The sequence below is a fragment of the Salvelinus alpinus genome, chromosome 4 (assembly GCF_045679555.1).
Source record: "Salvelinus alpinus chromosome 4, SLU_Salpinus.1, whole genome shotgun sequence".
Classification (NCBI taxonomy): Eukaryota; Metazoa; Chordata; class Actinopteri; order Salmoniformes; family Salmonidae; genus Salvelinus; species Salvelinus alpinus.
In genome coordinates this window covers 79,674,254-79,691,402 of record NC_092089.1, presented here as the reverse complement: position 1 = coordinate 79,691,402, position 17,149 = coordinate 79,674,254, and the positions used below count along the sequence as shown (strand labels likewise).

At 47.3% G+C, this 17,149-nt stretch overlaps 1 long non-coding RNA gene across 1 annotated transcript; it reads left to right on the top strand.

The window, feature by feature from the left end:
- Nucleotides 1-4,156: 4,156 nt before the first annotated feature.
- LOC139572520 (uncharacterized) lies at nt 4,157-16,530 on the top strand. Its single transcript, XR_011674444.1, has 3 exons — nt 4,157-4,267; nt 9,224-9,323; nt 16,292-16,530. It is a non-coding gene; the product is annotated as an uncharacterized lncRNA (long non-coding RNA).
- The last annotated feature ends 619 nt before the right edge of the window (nt 16,531-17,149 follow it).

Genomic DNA, 17,149 nt, shown 5'->3' with positions numbered 1-17,149 from the left:
GGGACTATCACACACACCACTCACCCTCACCGTGGAGTCCAATCACCAGGAGAGCATCTCTTTCTTCATCACAAGTGCACCAGGTCACAAAATCATCCTCTGCCTCCCTTGGCTCCAATGCCATAACCCTATCATCTCATGGTTGAGGATGAAAATCACCGACTGGTCACCTGAATGCCGGAAGACCTGCTTCCCTGTCCCATGGTTACCCTTCAGCCCAACATCCCGGACGAATACCAGGACCTTAAGGAGGTATTCTCCAAGACCCGCGCTACTTGTCTCCCTCCTCATCGCCGCTGGGACTGTGCATTCGACATGTTTTCCGGTGCTACACCTCCACGCAGACACATCTACCCTCTGTCTGTGGCTGAGAACCAGGCCATGGAGGATTACATTCAAGAGGCGCTCCAACAGGGTTTCCTCCGCACATCCACTTCCCCTGTGTCGGCTGGTTTCCTCTTCATGGCCAAGAAGAAGGGAGGATTACGCCCATGTATCAATTACCGGACTCAATGACATCACCAAGAAGTATCGGTACCCTCTCCCGTTGGTTCCGTCAGCCATAGAGAAGCTCCGCGGGGCTCAGATCTTCACCAAAGATCTGGTCACTACGAGGATTTGGTTATGCCCTTTGGCTTAGCCAATGCTCCATCAGTGTTCCAGGCATTCATCAACGAGGTGTTCAGGGACATGCTTGGATGGCAGGTGATTGTATAAATTGATGACATCCTCATCTTCTTGACCAACCTGAAAGATCACATCCCCCACATTCGACCATAATCCCATCCTCCCGAGTCGTGGGTCCAGTGGTTTGGGACGTAGATGTGGACATCCGCCAGGCTCTAGAGAGGGAGCCTGCACCACAGAATTGTCCTCCCGAGCGCATCTACGTTTCCACAGGGATAAGGTATTGGCTGCTGACCTGGGCACACATAGCTGTTGTCGCTGGACATCCAGGTATTTCTCGCACCATCCACTCCATCGCTGAGAAGTACTGGTGGCCCACCTTGGTGCAGGATGTCACTCGGTATGTCAACTCCTGTTCCGTATCTGCTCAAATCAAGTCCCCCCGGAATGCTCCAGCAGGGAAGCTCCTGCCGCTTCCCGTGCCTCAGCGACCTTGGTCACATCTATCCATTGACTTTGTAACCGATCTTCCCCCCTCTGATGGTTTCACCACTATTCTAGTGGTAGTGGATAGATTTTCCAAGTCATGTCGATTAATCCCTCTTCCTGGTCTCCCCACTGCTCTCCAGGTTGTTGAGGCACTCTTCCAGCAGGTCTTCCGGCATTATGGCCTTCCGGAGGACATCGTCTCCGACCGTGGCCCCAAATTCACATCACGAGTTTGGAGGGCCTTCATGGAGAAGCTCGGGATCATGGTCAGCCTCACTTCCGGGTATCGGCCTTAGTCCAATGGGCAGGTGGAAAGGATGAACCAGGAGCTGGGGAGGTTCCTGGGGAGTAACTGACAGGATCGGCAGGGTGAGTGGGCACGATTCCTTCCCTGGGCAGAGTACGCCCAGAACTCCCTACGTCACTCCTCCACTAGGTTGACGCCCTTCCAGTGTGTTTTGGGTTTCCAGCTGGCCCCGTGGACCCTGGGCCAGACCGCGGCTCCTGTGGTAGATGAGTTGTTCCGGCGCGTGGAGAAGGTGTTGAGTGATGCGCACGTGAGACTCCAGCGCGCCGTCCATCGTCAGAAGGAACGCCACTGCAGTGAGACCCCTGTGTTCCATCCTGGGGACCGCATCTGGCTCTCTACCAGGATCCTCCCACTCCGCCTGCCCCTGCAAGAAACTGAGCCCCCGGTTTGTGGGTCAAGTTTCTCCGGAGGGTCAACGAGGTGACATACAGGTTACAACTACCCAGTCACTATCGCATCTCACACTCTTTTCATGTCTCCCTTCTCAAACACGTGGTTCCTGGTCCCCTAGCTGATAATGTCCCTGCTCCAGTATCTGGTGGACTGGGAGGAGTATAGCCCAGAGGAGCAGTGTTGGGTTCTGGTGGAGGACATTCTGGACCGCAACATCCTCCAGAATTTCCACCTTTGCCGTCCGGACCGACCCACTCCTCGTCCTCGGGGTCGTCCCTCTGGTCGGCATCGTCCTGCGGCTGGAGCTGCACATCAGATGGGAGGTACTGTCACATCTTCTCCTGCTCCTCCCCTTCGGCGTGCGACGTTGCCAGAATATGAACCACCGGTCCTGCGATTCATCATTACGCACATCTGGCTCTCATCATTACGCGCACCTGTTAATCATTATGATTCACACCTGGACTTAATTTCCTCCCCTTTATATGTTACTCCCTTATGTTTTCTCACCAGTTGGTATTGTTCTTGCTTACCGGCGTAAACAACAAGAAACTCACAGCTCCCTTATTATAATTACCATGTGTTGAAGAACTGAATGTGGCAATTTAGATAGTTTTCTTTAATTGATCCCTGATATTCTGAACCCATTCTCCCAATATATTCTAGTGAGTCTGTCGACAAAATTCTAACTAAAAGGTACAGCGTATTTAAAGGGATGGCTTAAGATAAATGTACTGAAAACCCTATTGGATGAAAACTCCATGAGAAAATCTGTTGGCCAGCAAATGGGAGGGTTTTCAGCGGTTGAATTACATTTATTCAAAACGTGCAAGGTAGCCACACCTGTAGAGCACGTTACGCAACTGAATAAGGTAAGTCTGAATATCAAATACTGAGATAAATTCCTACATCTGAATCGGCCCCAAACTACTGTATCAGTTGCCAGGGAGGGACGAAGGAAGGAAGGAAGAGTGATATATATAAAATGTAAAAATGTACCTTGTTTGTTTTATGTGGTGTATAGTTAATTCAAACAAAATATGCACTTGCCAGACCTAGGCGTGGCACTCCTTCAGAAATGTTTGTATAGTGTATATAGTACGTATACTATTGTTTGTATATTATAGTATGTATGGTATGTATAGTATATTTTAGTATAGTATGTATAGTTGATGTATTTATAGTATTTTATGTATAATATAGTATAGCGTGTATAGTATTGTATGTATATTATAGTATGTATGGTTTTTATAGTATGTATAGTATATTATATTATAGTGTAGTATATATAGTATTATTAGTATGTATAGTACAGTGTGTATAGTATTATAGCATCGTATGTATAGTATTGTATGTATGGTATAGTATTATAGTATAGTATGTATAATATAGTCTGTATATTATAGTATTTATAGTATAGTGTGTATATTATAGTATAGTATGTGTAGTATAGTATGTATAGTATAGTATGCCTTGTATAGTATATTACCGTCAAACTCAACTCTGGACCTCGAAGCCAGTTCCACTGCATTTTTTCAATGTTCCCCTCTAATCAGGGACTGATTTAGACCTGGGACACAAGGTGTGCAATTAATGATCAGTTAGGTCAGAAAAACAGCAGGCTCTGGACCTCGTAGGGTAAGAGTTGAATACTCCCTGGTATAGTGTGTATTTTGTCCATACATTATTGCTGGAATAGGGTAGTCCCCAAAATATCAGTGTTCAGTTTGTTGCATCTGGTTATGCTTACTGATTGAAATGTTTGAATATCCATGTAGAAAGCTCCCAACAACACACTGAATTCTCACTGATTTGCCCAACGTTGCTCAACTAAGCGGCCCATACTCTTAGCCTGTGGCGATGCATGTACAAGCAGCCGGGATGCAGGCCCAAGAATATGGAAGGTGGGGTGGATGGAGGGAGGGAGAAAGCTTGGTAATTGAGTAAGTGCCCTTCTAGAAGTGGAAGCCTGAATAAAAACAGTTTTCATAAAAAGGCTTTCTTAAGATCAGGTTCACTCCGAAGTACATTAAAGCCCTTCCCAAAGTTTGACTCTGTTTTCGCCCCTTAGCTGAAGTAGTCCCAGCGGAGAAGGCACAAACACATGCACACCCACATGCATGCACATACACACTTGCACACATTCCTGAAAAAATTAAGTAGGCATTCTATTCAGGTCTGCTATCATTTTGGAGCCACAAAACCCCATATTCATTAATAATGCTCCAGTTGAAACAGAACAGGACTTAGTTTGCACTGAAAGGTTCAATGTGTGCAAGAAAGCAAACATGCAAGCAAAGTACAGTAGGCTTTTATCTCCCCCTCTGTCCACTTCCCCTAGCAGCCAGGACTGACCTGCATTGGCATAGCCAGCAGAGATAAAGAAGAAGAGACGGACTACTGCAGTCAAGAGGCTTTCATAGCTCTGCTAAGTAAATGGACCAAAAGGTATGACTATCAGAGAATAGAGAGACTGAAAAAGCTCATAAAAATATGAGAGAGATCATGAAAGCTTAAAGCAAAGAAAAAAATGACCAAATACTCAAAATAATATTGTTTTATTAAGATATTGATGCAATGTCATTTGCATATATATTTTTTAAGCATTACCTGAAAAATAGGCTTATTTTCTGAATGTCTACTGTTAGATTAACTTTATCTTTCATTGATTTATTTGGTGTTGAATGTCTCTAGTCATAGAATGCAAGTGTACCCAGGTGGATGCCCTTCAGCACTTCAGATACTTCACCACTTTAGCCCAGCATGAATATAATGGGCAGATACTGCACCACTTTAGCCTTCATGGGCAGATACTGCACCACTTTAGCCCAGCATGAATATAATGGGCAGATACTGCACCACTTTAGCCTTCATGGGCAGATACTGCACCACTTTAGCCCAGCATGAATATAATGGGCAGATACTGCACCACTTTAGCCCAGCATGAATAGCCCAGCATGAATATAATGGGCAGATACTGCACCACTTTAGCCCAGCATGAATATAATGGGCAGATACTTCACCACTTAAATTCTTTCTCTAGGACAGGGTTTCCCAAATTCGGTCCTGGGGCCTCCCCTTGGTGCACGTTTAGTTTTTCGTCCTTGCACTACACAGCTGATTAATATATTCAAAGCTTGATGATGAGTTAGTTATTTGAATCAGCTGTGTAGTGCAGGGACGAAAAACTAAACGTGCACCCAGGGGGGGGGCCCCCAGGACCGAGTTTGGGAAACCCTGTTCTAGGACATTGTTGTGACTATCCAAGGACAAAAAAAGTTTTATTTTCTCGTTTTCTGGGAATAGTAATCAACGTGAAGTGTCTTGAGGTAGAATTGTTTTTTGTAGCCTTTTTATTCATGTCCAGATGTCTATTGTCAAACCTAGTGCTCAGACCCTAGACATGTAGTATGCTTACAAACTGTTGAATGAGGCTGGGGCTTTCTCTATGCACAAAGCTATTGAGTGTCTGTCTGACTCACTCACTGAGGAATGGCAGGAGGACTGAGTCTGAGTTATAACCCACTGGTAGCACCTCAGCTTGAGTAAATATGCACACAGCGAGTCAGCACACAGGTGACGGTGCCATAGTCTGCCAGCACCGATCCCTGTGACACAGAGATAATGTATGACAACATGCTGTCATCTCTACGTCTGTACCCTCACCCTCCTGGATGCCCTGCTCATGCACCAACCTGCCATGGCACACTGCCCACACGTGCCCATGCACATGCCTGCATACCCAGATGCCCACATGCCCGTGTAGGTTTATCACCATCACAACATAATGTGTGCAGACATATTTTCTGTCTCTCAGTCCTTCTTGGGAGCAGAGGGACTGGCACAAGGTGACAGCTGGTATTAGGGGTAGCTCTTCCACGCTGGGGCAGCTTCCTCAGTGGTATTTCATGTACACTGTACAGCCTTGGCAAATTCGTCATGTTTCATAAATGTCCATATTGTTCACTGGCGGAGAGAATAATGCAGCCCTGTCGAGAGAGAGAGAGAGGACTCTTTCGTAAGCCCTCTTACCAAACCCTGGCCGTGACCTTCGCATCCCTGCTCCACTCACAAGTACCCATTCACCAGAAGAGCAGGTGCTGGAGTGGGCATGTAGTGGTGAGCTCCCAAATTTCAGTAACTACTTCTTCTCATTCACACACAACCTAGGTGAGTTCCACATTCCACAGCATGGTATCTCCCGTGGGGGTTGATGTAATCGCTGGTGCATCCCTGAAGGTTAGGCAAACAGAGATGTCTAGAAGTGACACGTACAGGGCAGGCCCATTATGGGAGGAAGTGAGGGGGAAAGGAGCAGATGGGGGAGAGACCCTGAACCTAGCAAGTCCGTTCCCCGGGGCTTCTTAGTCACCCTGCAGCCAAGGAGTTGTTGGAATCCACTTGAATGGGGCCCAGGATCGAAGCATATGCAGCCGTGCGGCCATTTTGTCTCAGTGGGCTTCTGTCTGCGCCGCCCTCGTATGTCTTTGTTTGTCGCGGAGCGTGCCCATGAAGGCAGGCGGGCAGGCAGGCAGGCAGAGGAGGTTTATATGCCGAGCAGGTGGCCATGTTTTTGGGGCCAGAAAGCATAAAAAAACAGCCTGCCCCCAGCAGCTGTGCTATAAAACACATTTATGTCATGATGTCCATTGGTTGTCCCTGAAGTGTGATTCAGGCTGTGGTGAATTTGGGCCAGAGAGGGAGCAACAGGACTGACTGGGCTTTGTGGTGTACTCGGAGTCGAGCTGTGTAATGTCTGCTGAAATAACCTTTGACCCCCTTACAAAACCATGTCATTGTGTGTCATGCTGCTGTGAAGGTCGGAATAGTATAAGGCTCCGTTTTCTCTTTGGAGGAATTTCACTTCTAGGAAATGTGAAAACCGTGAAGATAACCAAAGATAAAAAGAAACATTTTAACTTTCATGTGCTTCCTGTATTTCCCTCTCTGATTCATTTTCCTTTGAGTTTGTTCTGTATGTTGTTTCCAGTCCCCCTCCTCTACTCTTCCTTCACTGTTCCAAAGAAAAGTGTCTGCCTGCAAAGTCGTTCCGATGGGCGATGTCAGTGGCGGCGGTGCACCCACTAAAGTATGCCACAAGGTGGACCGACATGGTAATGGGATCCGGTGAGAGCAGCTGACCTGTGAAGCATAGTGGCAGCGGCGAGATAAGCAGCTCTCCCTACCAGTTAATCAGCAAACAGAAGCTCTCCATACCAGTAAATCAGCTAACAGCAGCTCTCCCTACCAGTAAATCAGCAAACAGCAGTCAAATGTTCTCCTCTACCTTCACCTCCCATTCCTCCTCCAGGGCCCATTCATGGAATGTTACCAACGGATGACAGAATAGTCAATACGTTTTTGGATTTTCCATCTGGTTAATGTGGTAACCGGTCATAACTGACTCCTGTTTGCACTCTTGTTTCAACCCCCCATAACAAATAAAGAATAATTGACAGTCTTCAGGGTCACAGTCATGGTCCCAAGCCGAGTCACGTATGCAGCCTGGGTACATTTATGGTGAACAGGAAGCCAATACATAATGTTATAGCCCCCGTTCCAGAACATTGTGATCTTTTTAGTGTGATTTGTGGTATTCAAATTCACGTACCCAATAAATGCAGCTTGTTCCGGTTGAATTATCAATCAGTTTGGTTTTATCGTTCATATAAATGCTGGTAAATCAAAATGACACTACTGTTGACATTGTGATGTTGTGTACCAGACTATTAATCTAAAAGTAAGATTAGTCCTGGCAGGCAGTTAATGAATGTCTATTGAATAACTACTCATTCATTTAGCAACAGTGAAAGGCAAAGTGTATGCTAAAATCCCCAAACAGCATATGAATGTAAACACATATTTTCTAGTGTTTGTCACGTAACGTCTCTTGATTGTACAAAGAGACAGACTTCGGGTCAGTTCCGTGCATGTTATGAATCAGTCCACGTGCCCATGTCTAAAGCAACCTTGCAGAATGTCTTTCAATAATATATGGAAGAGGACACCGGGTTTGCATGTATTGTCAGTGAAAAGGACATGATCTCTGACTTCAACAGTCAGTGGGATGCTGACACTGAATGATAATAGCCTCTCCCCCTTTGGATGAATTATTAAAGGCAAAATTGTTTTGCAAACAAAACATATTTGTTAACAATGAAATCTGGGGGTGAAAACTGCAGCTTTATCAATATTTAATTTTCTCCGTACACAACAATATAGCCTTTGGCCAGTCGCTGGTAAAACTTTATGTTGGGGTTACAATAACAACACACATTATAATACTTATATTGTCATATTTACTCAGGATTCAACACGACAAACAACAGTTATTACTTTGATATCTCGTTAACACTGAAAACAAAAGTTACTACTTTTATCTCGCAGCTCACTAAGCAACTGTCAATGAGGACATTACAATAAAAAGTACACTTTTGAAACTAAACTGTGCAAATGCCTGGTCCCAGAAGATATATTCAGAATCCATGTGTCCTCTGTCCCAATTCACGATCTAATAAGTGACATATTTAATTTTTTTAATTGTGATTTTTGATTGTTTGGATCGCAATGTCAACTTGCCTTATGACGACAGGACTTTGTTATAAGCGACCAATAATAATTGATTTCCTGAAAGGTTGCTCTCCACTGACATCTGAGTCACTGTGGGACATAGAGGAGAGAACTTGGGGAGAATATTAAGCGACTGATTGGGGTTGTCACAGAGGGCTCCAGTCACCAGATTTGTGTCGTTGGTGGACACACGGTGCAGTCCCACGGTGCAGTCCCACTCCGCTGACTGCCACTCACACCTGTCTTTGTTTCTATTCGTCACTGTCAGAGGACTGCTGACGCTGGGGTTTTGACGCCAGTGATCCGGTCCTCTGGTGCCTGGGTCATACAGCTCTGTGAGGCAGCAAGTGCATTTATTACCCTATGTAACTTTACAATAAACTTTTCTTACAATTCATACCCATTCACTGGGCATGTCCACTGCGTCCTCCTTGTTAGATGTGCTGCGTACCTATGGCCCGAATGCCCCTCAACCCACACCTGCGTAAGGCACCTGGGGGATCACCTGGTCGATAAATGCATATAGCAGAGGACTTAACAGGAGGACATTCTGTTCTATTGATTGTTAGTGTAGAACCCTGCTATTTAATTGTGCCCAACTGTGCAATACACATAATAAGTCGCATTGTGTTGACTGAAGGTCGGAGTGTTCATGTCCTACTTCTTTGTGTTTGTCATTACTTGACGTGTGCCGTGGGCATTGCATGGAGGCTGATGGAGAATAGAGAAAAGTCTGTTGTTGCAGTTTGAGGGGCACCTACCTGCCTGCATTCACTTAAGTCTCCCCAGACCTTGGAAAGCTCATTTAAACACACCACCATTGTCTTCTAACAGCGCTGTGGATCATGTGGAGCCTGTTGCCATGGAGTGGAGGGGAGAGAGACAGTGGTGCGTCTGTGCTGGCTTCAGACAGAATTTGGAGAGGAGTGGGGAGGTTTGTGTACTCTGTGTGTGCGTGCGTATGTGTGCGCACGTGCATCCATGTGTGTGCGCGTGCATCCATGTGTGTGCGCGTGCATGCGGGCGTGTGTGCGTGTGTATGCTTGCGAGTGTGCGTGCGCGTGTGTGTTTGCACTCGTACAGTAAGCATATGTCTTGTGTGTTTGTTCTCATGTGTTACTGTATGTGTGTGAGTGTTAATGTGTGTGTGTGTGTGTTTCTGTGTGTGTGTGTGTGTGTTACTGTGTGTGTGTGTGTTACTGTGTGTGTGTGTGTGTGTTACTATTTGTGTGTGTTACTGTATTTGTGTGTGTGTGTTTGTGTGTTACTGTGTGCGTGTGTGTGTGTTAATGTGTGCGTGTGTGTTTTACTGTGTGTGTGTTACTGTGCGTGTGCGTGTTACTGTGTGTTACTGTGTGTGTTACTGTATGTGCGTGTGTGTTACTGTATTTGCATGTGTGTTACTGTATTTGTGTGTGTGTTACTGTATTTGTGTGTGTTACTGTGTGTGTGTTACTGTTTGTGTGTGTGTTACTGTTTGTGTGTGTTACTGTATTTGTGTGTGTTACTGTATGTGTTTGTATGTGTGTGTGTGTGTTACTGTGTGTGTGTGTGTGTGTGTTACGGTGTGTGTGTGTGTGTGTTACTGTGCATGTGTGTGTTTTACTGTGCGTGTGTTACTGTATGTGCGTGTGTGTTACTGTATTTGGGTGTGTGTTACTGTGTGTGTGTGTGTGTGTGTGTGTGTGTGTGTGTGTGTGTGTGTGTGTGTGTGTGTGTGTGTGTGTGTGTGTGTGTGTGTGTGTGTGTGTGTGTGTGTTACTGTGTGTGTTGTGTGTGCTGTCTGTGTCTGTGGGTAGAGCCACAGCCAGTAGAGCGCAGGAACATCTGAACACAGTGGCACAGGCCTTCTGCCATTACACGCGGCTCCCGCCGAGCAGCACTTCACGGCCTAGCAGGCTGTGACCTCCCACAGGCTCCCAGGGAGCGCTTCCTTTTGAAAGCCAGCTGTGCCTTCTTTTCTCTCCCAGCCAAATATTCCACAGCCCAGCTGTTCACCTGAGAAGTATGGAGGAGAGGCCTCACTTTATTTTATTTTGTCTTTTATTTTGTCCTTTTTTGGGTCAAGCCAATAGTGTGATGTTGAGAGAACATGGAGAGTGTTTGGAGTGGTTGGCTGATTCATGCCAATTTCCAAGCTGAGAGAGAGTTGGATTTAGTTTGGTTTTATTTTGGGGGATTGTCTAGAATTGATCGATAAAGCATTGGTCATTGAAACGTGTGGTAAGACATTAAGTCAATTTTTTATCAGAACTTTTGTTTCTCATTGAAATGTCTCTGTGAATGCGGACACATTTTCTCTTCTGGAGAAATGTTGCTCTTCAGCATCCACTCATCCACCTCTAATAAACATGTCTGATTCGTTCTTGATGAAACTTAGTTTGAAAACCTTTTCAGCACATTGCTTTTACATGCCATATTCTCTTATCTTTGGATTTCAAACAGCCAGCCCAAGATTACACCTTTTGAAAAGGTTTTCTTAGGAGTGAACGTTATTGAGAAAACCGGACCTCTCTGAAATTGATGGCTCTCCCTTCAGCAAAATATATTTGACCTAAACCCTCCATGAACCCTTGAAAAAAAAGTTACCCTCCCCTCTACCCAAATTGATTATTTAAACATAAGTGGATAGCAGAGTACATGCCAACCGTTTACCCTCACTTCTTGGACAGACCAGAGACTTGATATGCAGTTTTAGAAACTGTGCTTCGTCCAATAAGCTGTTCTTCGTCCTATAAATGTTGCTACATAAGCATTACATTGTCAGGTTTTGGCCAGGACTGTTCTGGTTTTTTGTCACTAGATGTCCCCATTGCACCTTTTTTGTACCTTTTGTTTTTCCCTTGCTCTATTATTGTTTGCACCTGTATGTCGTTCCCTTGTTAGTATTTAATCCCTGTGTGTTCCTTAGTTCCTTGCTCAGTGTTTGTATGTTAGCACCCAGCCCCAGCCCAAGCCTTGTTGTGAACATATATTTTTCTCTTGTTGGATTTTCCAGCGGTTCTCTGGTTTTGTTCTTTTGTATTTTGTATTAGTCTTTTAGGTTTGTTTTTTCCCTTGCTGTTTTTACCACTTTGTGGATTTTCTTTGTATTTTGGAAGTTATCTATTTTTTATTAAACCACCATCTCTAGTACTGCTGTGTCTGCCTCATCTTCTGGGTTCTGCCGATTTAGTGACTGTTTCTAGCACCGGGTCCTGACAGAAACACTGAGCCTTTAAAATGAACCCAGAGGCAGCCAGTACCCAGGACTTTTTTCCCATGCTGTCCCACCACGAGGGGACTGTCCAACGTCACGAAGCTGCTCTGGTTCAGCAAGAGGCCTTAATGGCTGGACATTCTCAACTTCTGTCGGAGATGATGACTTCCATAAAGCAGATTTCTGATCAACTTTCTCCTGCAACCGCTTCTGCTCCAGTTCATCAGATTCAAGTGCCCGTGGCAGTTAACCCCCTGGCTGAACCTCGTCTGCCACCTCCCCAACGGTTCTCAGGTGATCCGAGTGGTTGTAAGGGTTTTTTTACCCAATGTTCTCTCTCCTTCGAGCTGCAACCCTCGTCATTTCCCACCGACCGGTCCAAGATAGCATATATCATCACCCTGCTGTCGGAAAAAGCCCTAGCCTGGGCTACTGCTGTGTGGGATGCCCAAAGTCCCTGCTGTGCCAGCTACTCTACCTTTGCTGAAGAATTCAAGCGAGTGTTTCAAGGTCCTACCAGCGGTCCTGACTCAGCCAAACAGCTCCTGACTCTCCGCCAAGGTCGGCGCAGCGTGACGGACTATGCCATCCAGTTCCGCACGGTGGCAGCAGCGAGTGGCTGGAATGACGAGGCGCTCACAGTGTGCTTTTTGAAGGGTCTTTCCGACACCATCCAAGATGAACTGGCCACTCGGGAACCACCGGACAACCTCGAGTCCCTGATCAAGTTGGCTTCACGCATAGACCAGCGTCTGAGAGAGAGAGAGCTCAACCGTAGATCTCTCACCCTAGCTCCTATCGGTCCCAGCTCCGAGTCTCCACCTTTATCCCCGCTGACTCCACCGGAACCCATGCAGGTTGGACGCATCTCCCAGGCTGAGAGAGACCGCCGGATGAGGGAGCGATGCTGTCTATATTGCGGCAAACCGGGCCATTTCCTCTCCACGTGTCCCGGGCTCCAGGGAAACGCACTCTCCCGTGCAGGCCTGGGAGGACTGTAACGGGAAACATAACCTCCTCCCATCCATCCAACTCCCGCCTGCTCATTCCAGTTACCCTTTCCTGGGACAACCACGAGCTTCCCCTTCAAGCCTTGGTAGACTCTGGAGCCGCAGGTAACTTCATGGATGGTGTCTGGGCGAAGGAGAATGGCGTTCCCTCTGAACCTCTAAGTGACCCCATAAGGGTTACTACGTTGGATGGAAGCCCTTTGGGATCTGGACTTGTCACTCGTGTCACTACCCCCTTGCGTCTTTCAGTTTCCCAACACCAGGAAGTGATGAACTTTCATCTGACCTCGTGTTCCGAGTTCCCTCTCGTCCTTGGATACCCCTGGCTTCACAGCCATAACCCTCACATCGACTGGTCTGTGGGCACTATCAAGCAGTGGGGTCCTACGTGCCAAGCCACTTGTATCTTCCCAAGTTCCCCGAGTTCCCCTCCCGAGTCTCTAGAATCCATCGACCTGTCCCGAGTTCCCGAGTGTTACCATGACCTCAAACCGGTATTTAGCAAACAGAGGGCCACCAAACTACCACCCCATAGACCTTACGATTGCCCCATCGACCTGTTTCCGGGCACCTGCCCCCCCAGGGGTCGGATCTTTTCCCTATCTCCTCCCGAACGAGCTGCTATGGATACCTACATCAAGGACGCTCTGGCAGCAGGCCTCATGCGTCCATCCACCTCGCCGGCGGGAGCAGGGTTTTTCTTTGTGGCCAAAAAAGACGGGGGATTACGTCCTTGCATCGACTACCGGGGACTTAATGCCATAACCGTCCGTAACCGCTACCCGCTACCCCTTATGGCCACAGCCTTTGAGCTGCTCCAGGAAGCAGTGGTCTTCACTAAGCTTGACCTGCGGAACGCATACCATCTTGTGCGGATCAAACCTGGTGACACGCCTACTGGTCACTACGAATACTTGGTGATGCCCTTCGGCCTGACCAACGCCCCGGCTGTGTTCCAAGCGCTCATAAACGATGTGCTTAGGGATATGCTTAACATTTTCGTGTTTGTTTACTTGGATGACATCCTCATCTTTTCGAGCTCCCTTCAAGAACACACTAAGCATGTCAGACAAGTGCTCAAACGCCTCCTAGACAGCCATTTGTACGTTAAGCCGGAAAAGTGTGAATTCCATTCCTCTCGAGTACAGTTCCTGGGATTTGTAGTGGAACCCGGTCGAGTCCAGATGGACCCCAAGAAGGTAGGGGCGGTAGCAGATTGGCCCACCCCCAAGTCCGTTAAGGAAGTTCAGCGTTTCCTGGGCTTCACTAACTTCTACCGCAAGTTCATCAAGAACTTCAGCTCGGTGGCAGCCCCTCTCTCAGCTTTAACCAAGGGTGGCAACACAAGGTTTCTGTGGGGAAGAGAAGCTGAGACGGCCTTCCAAGGACTCAAGCAGCGCATCCTCTCTGCTCCCATCCTGACACTACCGACGGCGGATGAACCTTTTGTGGTGGAGGTAGACGCATCAGAGGTTGGTGTTGGAGCTGTCCTGTCTCAGAGGGGTGAAGACAAGAGGCTTCATCCTTGCGCCTTCTTCTCTCACCGGCTTACCCCGGCCGAGAGGAATTACGATGTGGGGGATCGCTAAGATCGTGGCTCCGATCTCGTGGCAAGTGGAGGATACCGTGAAACAAGCTCAAGCCATCGAACCGGGCCCTGGAGGAGGTCCTGCTAATCGGTTGTTTGTTCCCAAGGCAGCAAGGTCCCAAGTCCTTCTGTGGGGGCACTCCTCTCGCCTCACCTGTCACCCGGGCGTAGGTCGCACCTTGGAGTTCATCCAGCGTAAGTTCTGGTGGCCCACCATAAAAGAAGACGTTGCCACTTTCGTCAAGGCCTGTTCCGTGTGCTGCCAGGGCAAATCTTCTCACCTCCGCCCTCAAGGACTCCTTCACCCTTTATCTATTCCCCACCGACCCTGGTCCCATATCTCGCTGGACTTTATTACTGGCCTTCCTCCGTCCCATGGTAATACTACGATCCTAGTCATCATCGACAGGTTTTCTAAGGCGGCCAGGTTTGTTCCCTTGACCAAATTACCTTCTGCCAAGGAAACAGCTGAGTTGGTGATTAACCATGTGTTCCGAGGCTTTGGCATCCCGCAAGATATGGTTTCCGACAGAGGTCCCCAGTTCGCCTCAAGGTTTTGGAAGGCCTTCTGCCAACTCATAGGGGCCACGGCCAGTTTATCTTCAGGGTACCATCCGGAGTCCAACGGCCAAACTGAGAGGATGAATCAGGAGCTGGAAACCACCCTCAGATGTATGGTTTCCAACAACCCATCCACATGGTCATCCTTCATTGTTTGGGCTGAGTACGCGCACAACACCTTGTGCTCCTCCTCCACTGGTATATCCCCGCACGAGTGTCAGTTTGGCTATGCTCCTCTATTGTTCCCGGACCAGGAGGCAGAAGTCAGAGTGCCTTCAGCCTCGAGGTTCATCAGACGCTGTCGGCTTACGTGGAAGAAGGCCCGTCTTAATCTTCTGCGTTCCTCTCAGCAGTACCAACGACAAGCCAACAGACGTCGCCGTCCCGGTCCTACCCTGTACCCCGGCCAGAGAGTATGGCTCTCAACAAAAAACTTACCGCTACGGGTGGAGTCTCGCAAGCTGTCCCAGAGATTCATCGGACCCTTTAAGATTGCCAGGAGAGTCAATCCCGTTACTTTTCGCCTGCACTTACCCAGATCCCTTAAAATCAATCCCACATTTCACATTTCTTTATTAAAACCTGTTGTTTTTTCTCCCCTTATTCCGGCAGGCAGACCTCCCCCTCCGCCCTGTGTCATCGGAGGCCAGTCGGCTTATACCGTCCACCGGATACTGGACTCCCGCCGGGTGCAGCGGTCCTGGCAGTATCTGGTGGACTGGGAAGGCTACGGTCCCGAGGAGCGCTCCTGGGTTCCTGCCAAGGACATACTGGACCCTGACCTCATTCGTCAGTTCAGGGCCCTCCACCCTGAGAAGGCTGGTAGGAACGTCAGGAGCCGTTCCTAGGAGGGGGATTCTGTCTGTTCTGCCGATTTAGTGACTGTTTCTAGCACCGGGTCCTGACATACATGGCAACGCATACATTTTTTAGAGCAGAGGGCTGTGGGCCAGAAGGTTGTGGGTCCGCAGACCACTGTGGACAAGAACAGTAGGTGTGGAAAGATCTCCTTTATAGTAAAAGCATTGCATTCATCTATTATCGTATTTCCAGGCCCAAGAAATATTGCCTTTTATACAAATGTCATACAATTCTACATAGTTTTACATATTAGTTGAATATTTTTTAATACCACCCAAATTACTGAATTTACAGGCTAAATTTTTGCGTTTATACTTTTTTATAACGACAACGACAAGTTTGATGTCGTCAGACGACAATAGAAGGTTCGCTGGGGATGAGAAGCAGGTACGGGGAGTTGAACATTTAATGCGGAACAGACAGGTAACATGACAGGAACAGCGTCAGCACACGGGTAGCAACGACATACGAACATTAATGTAGAAGCAGGGAACAGAGCGGGGAACCAGACAGATATAGGGAAGGTAATGACAGAGGTGATTGAGTCCAGGTGAGTCCAATAATCGCTGATGCGCTTGACCGGGGAAAGGCAGGTGTGCGCAATGCTGGGGAGCCAGGGGGGAAGAGCGGGAGCAGGCGTGACTGTACTAGCATGTTTCTTCTCGTACTCCTGTTCTCTCTAGGCCCTGTTTTCCAGTTCTTCCGGTTCTGACCTATTCTGCCTGTCCTGACCCTGAGCCTGCCTGCCGTCCTGTACATATCTGACTCTGACCTGGTTTATGAACTTCTGCCTGTCCTGACCCTGAGCCTGCCTGCCGTCCTGTACATATCAGACTTGGACCTGGTTTACAAACCTCTGCCTGTCCTCAACCTGCCTTTTGCCTGCCCCCTGTGGTTTTAATAAACTACTATGAATATTGAACCTCCTGTGTCTGCATCTGGGTCATATCCTGAGTCGTGTTAAGAGGTCCATATTAAAAGGATTGGGAGAGCAGCAATAGGATCTCACCTCTAACACAATTAACCTGCACCTAAGCATTTCAAGAGGATGTCAATCATTGGCAATATAATACTTTAGTAGGGCCTTGTTGCTTTTTATGGAATTGCCCTCCTAGAATATACTAATTTGTGTTCCTTTCATCATTTTTGCATCTGTTTCAGACGTCGGATGAGTCAAGGAAATTTTCATGATTGATTGCATGTTATTTTTCAACTCGCGGGGGTTTCCTTGATGTGTTCGTGTCAGTGTGGGACTTGATTGCTGTATGTTAGATAGTCTGCGAAGGCTTTACTGCCCCATGGACACATTTTAATGATCCAAATCAATATGATGAATAAGACAGCTGATTATTGATGGGTTTTGAATAGAGACGTTATGTGAACCCAGGTCCAAATAGTTTAATCAAGATACATGACTAAGTCTGAGTAGCTACAACATTGAAATCATCACATTCACTTGCGAAATCCATCAATTAACAAAAATAAATTAAAGATACAACTATTATTTATCATGGGGGTGGATGAGTGTAATGTTTGAAAAG